Raw genomic sequence first — 4,420 nt, 5'->3', positions numbered from 1 at the left:
AGCGGGAGCGGGCGCTGCCGCCACCGGGCCGCGGGTGAGTCACTGTTTGGAAATGGAGTGGGCGGGCGAGGGTGTGAGAGAATGAATGATGTCAGGAGCGCGCAGGGCGGCGGGCGGGGAGAGCGGGCCGCCGGGCCGCGGTAAACACCGAGCTCCGCGCCGCGCCGCGCCGCGCCGCGGACAGAGCGGGCGGGGAGACCCCGCCCTCGGCGCGCACGGAGCCGTCCTCGGCCGCCGAGCCCGGCCGGTGCTGCAGCGCCGCCGGGAGCGGCCTCGCGGGGCGGCGGCCGCGGGAGGGACCCGGAGAGCGGCTTCCCTGGCGCGGCCGCGGCGCACACGGCGAGACCCCGAGCAAACTTTCTAGCGGCTTCGGCCCGGGGGTGGCTGCGGCAGTGGGCTCCGTCCCCTCGCCGGTCCCCGCCCGGGTGCTGGTGCCTTCCGCTGGGAGCGTCGGGAGCCCCGGCCGAGAGCGGGTAAGGAGCGCTCGGAGGGGCCGGGGAGGAGATGGGGCTGAGAAGCCGCGCGTCGGGTGCCGCGCTGGGAGGGGGAAGGTGGCTGGCGACCGCGGACGTGGCTCTAATTCGGCCCCCGCGCGCCCCGCCCCAGGGTATCCTTCGCTGGTGTTGCCTGGTAGGGGGGTGGATGTGTGGCTGAGGCTTCTTGCTCTGAGCGTTCGTCTCATTCATTTGCAACCATTTCGGGGAACTCGGTCCTGGCGTTGAAAGGACACAGATTAAACCGTACATTGTCCAGAGCCGCTCCGGAGGGCAGGACTGAAGTTCAGGAGGTGGAGGAGGGACTGTCTTTTTCTTCTCTGAGAGCCACTTACTGACGATGTGTGAACAGCAATAGTCCAGCCCTGGGCTGCCCACCCTGAAACCTTGAAACGTTTGGCATTCCCCAGCCACTCTGCTTAAGGAAAGGGAGGGTTGGCTTCTCCGGGCAAACGGGTGGCAATGGACCCGTTCACCTCTCCGAGATACGGATAATCGTCAATAACCCGCAGCCACCTCTTGAAACAACTCAGATGTTCTGTCATCTTTTATATCTATTTTCAGTCTTTGCCATTCTTCTGTTTCATCTCGTCTGCTCTGATAGGACCTCAAAACGTTTTGACGTGTATGGTGAATTTTGAAGAGATTCCACTGTTCAGTGACTCTAGGTTGGGCGTGGATTTTGAATTTAAACTTAACTTTGCAAATCCTTGGTGTCACTCGTACTCTCATCTGTTAACGGTGGGTTCTCAGTCACATTAAACACTCTGACTCGGTAAAATGGGGCTGTAACTACAGATGATAGTAACGAGGGTTTTAGAGCGAGAAAGACCTAGCATAATGTCTGGCACAAAGCAGACCCCAACCGATTGTAACTGTTTATGTATAAATCATGGTGTATTCCAGAGCTGGCATGGGTGAGAACCAATTAGTTTCCACAAAATTTCCTGTTATAAATTCGGTGGGCTGGGGTTTCGGGTGGGAAATCCTTTGGCAAGTTCCTTGGGTCTTCAGGAAGTTAAGCATTTCACTGTGGATACCCGAAAGGGTTTTGATTGCCCCCCCATTTCAGTGGAACTGCCCTTCACTGTTTTAAACAGATTCAGAGCAACCCCCCAAAGTGGAAAAACTTGGGATTTGGAGGAAGACTGGACGGGTGGAAAACTGTAACCTTAACTTTTTTTTTTTTCTTCAAAATAGGCAGTGCAGAATTTCCTTTTTATAGTCCGTTCCTTGGTTTGTTGCTAGTCTTAACTCACTGTAGTCTTCGGTTGAAGTGTTGTTTTATGAGTTAATATTTAATTTGGTTTCTTTAGTTTTCATTTTTAAGTAAAGCGGGTTGACTTAGGAACCTGGAGGGAAATACTGGAAACCATTGGGTTGCTGCCTCCTGGCCTCAGTTTCTCTTCTCCTGGGATTTTATAAAAGCCCAAGGAAATATTTGGAAGGATAGGAAGTATTTGCTCGGGCATTATTGGAAACATTTGTTCTTAACCATATCTACAACAGCTTTAAGGGTCAAAGGTCACTGGGAATTTTTGACACCACATGATGTGGAAAGGTCTTGGGCTTTGGAATCCAGAAGACCTGAGGGTATCTGGATGGTTAACTTACTTGCCATATATGAGCAAGTGACTTAAACTCTTGGGTTTGGGAGGGATTTTAAACAAAATATAGGGCAAAATAGAAATAATCTTACATCTATTAAAATAGACAATGGAATACAAATGGGAACTTTTTTAAAGAAGTGATACTTTGAAGTGAGTTTGGGAGGGGCAGTGACAATTACTGAGAATTCTAGACAGTTTTGGACTAGAGTAGCCTACCCACCTTTACCTAGTCTCTTATGGAGGAATTGACTCCTCTAACCTGAACTATAAGACATTTATTCACTTCATTCCATTGTTAAACATTTAGTGAGCAGCTACTATATTCTAGCCACTATGCTAGGTACTGGTGATGCTAACATGAAGGAGATTTTGTAAATGTCCTTGAAGCTTACAGTCCAGTAGAGAGCGCCCCTTGCCTTTGATGATGGGGGTTGGGGGGAAGGAGCCAAAAAGGAGGAGAGGATGGGGAATTGGGAGGAAACCAGAAGTGAGTAGGCTCCCATAGGCTGCCTCCCACTGGTAATGCAAGATCCAGTGGCTTTACAATGAGTCCTGAATTGGGGCTCATAAATTCTTAGGGGGATGAACAATGCAAATATGCCTTGCTTTGCCCAATAAAAATATTAGAGACAAGTTAGGCCGTTAAGTTAAAATAATTTCAAATGAACCCCAGAGCAAACTTGTTTAAATGAAATCTGAAGGGTAAATTCAGCTAAACCAAGATTTATTGACTGTGAGCAAAGCACTATGGCAGATTTTTAAGAAGATAATCACTGTGTGAGAATATTCCAATTTGTTAAGTTTTCCCTATATAATAAGTAGTATATTACTTAACGGAAGTTTAAAAGTACAGATTAAACAAACCAGCGACCACCCAGAAAAATCACTTAATGTTATATCCTCAAATTCTTTTTCACCCCTGTGTGGTCATATAACACAAAGAGCTAACGTGTGTTGAGAACACTGATTTAGAGAAATTAAATAACTTGCCTGAGGTTGCACCTGTTAGAAAGTCATTCTCTACAAAACTGAGTTTATTCCCTACACACAGTTTTCTAATTGCTTTTTTCATCCAAATATGGACATCTTTATCACTAAAATACTCTTATACAGCAGCTTTTATAGTTTTCTATTCTCTGGCTGCATCCCAACTGAACCAGTCCCCTATTTTGGGACAGTTAGTTTCCAGTTTTACTATTTTAAGCAACTCTGTACTAAGTATCCTTCTAGCTATATCTAAGTGTCTATCCATGATGATTTTGGTCATTTTGCATTTTAAAAAGGGAATAATAATGTTTAATGTAGCTGCTTTTTTTTTTTTTTTACCATATTCAGAATTAGAAAACTTTCTCTTTAAAATTTAGGAGTTTGAATTTCTGTGTTCCTTTAGTGGTTCTCATAAGATTTCAGCAATAGGATCAACATTCTCTGTGGAGCTGCACAATAGGTCAGTAGCTCATTACGCAAGGGATTTATCTGATGAAAACAGAACACACAGGCTTTCTTAAAGAGATATTTGGGCTTGTATTTTGTTATTAGCCATAAAGCTAAACTTTTGTGGGCAAATAGAGCAGAATGGAGCAGTGCTAATTTTGCCAGGTAGCTCTCCACAAGAAATTCTACTTCCACAATTTGCCTCCTTAGCACCCAGAAAGATGGACAAGTTAAAAATTTCAGACATTGCCTTTAGCAGATTTATCACTACACTAGGTTTAGACCAAGCTCCATCACTTTTAAATAGGTCACCTTTTTAAAAACCTTCTGCATTTGTTGTTTGATCTCTTGAAAAGCGTATCATTGGTAAGACATTTTGGGGTTGATTTAATGGAAGTGCAATAAATTTCCATTTGCTAATTTTCATTATAGGTATAAAGCATTTCTTCATTTAAGCATTCTCAGGTTTTATGATAATATCATACCCTCTTTGCTACCCTGAGTCAGAATTTAAATTTTGCTTTGGGTTTATTTTTCCATTTCCAGTGCTAGTTACTTTATCCTCACGGTTTTGATAAAGGATGTTGGATTATGAGTAGTGGTCAATTCAGCTTCTTCATACAGAAACTCAGATCAGTTCTATTTATTAATTTCTAACAACAAGTTGCAATTCAAAGCAGAATGTAAAGAAACAGGTAATAGAATAAAAAGCATAAAAAGGGGGGTGCCTGGGTGGCTCAGTCGGTTAAGCGTCTGCTTTAGGCTCAGGTCCTGATCCCAGGGTCCTGGGATCCAGCCCCTCATCAGGCTCCCTGCTTAGCTGATGCTCTGCTTCTTCCTCTCCTTCTGCCCCTCCCCCCGCTCGTGTTTTTTCTCTCTCTC

General features: G+C 45.4%; 1 long non-coding RNA gene across 1 annotated transcript in view; it reads left to right on the top strand.

Annotated features, from left to right (window-relative positions):
- The first annotated feature begins 335 nt into the window (after positions 1 to 335).
- Positions 336 to 4,420, top strand: part of LOC145720138 (uncharacterized) — a 33,720-nt gene continuing 29,635 nt past the window's right edge. Inside the window, exon 1 of the long non-coding RNA XR_014142907.1 lies at positions 336 to 473. This is a non-coding gene — a long non-coding RNA (uncharacterized LOC145720138). The remainder of the gene's footprint in view (positions 474 to 4,420) is intronic.

This window comes from Leptonychotes weddellii, chromosome 2 (assembly GCF_054177405.1).
Source record: "Leptonychotes weddellii isolate Sample4059 chromosome 2, ASM5417740v2, whole genome shotgun sequence".
NCBI classification, from domain to species: domain Eukaryota; kingdom Metazoa; phylum Chordata; class Mammalia; order Carnivora; family Phocidae; genus Leptonychotes; species Leptonychotes weddellii.
Note: the sequence above shows the minus strand (reverse complement) of the source record. Positions and strands in the feature narration are given on the sequence as shown.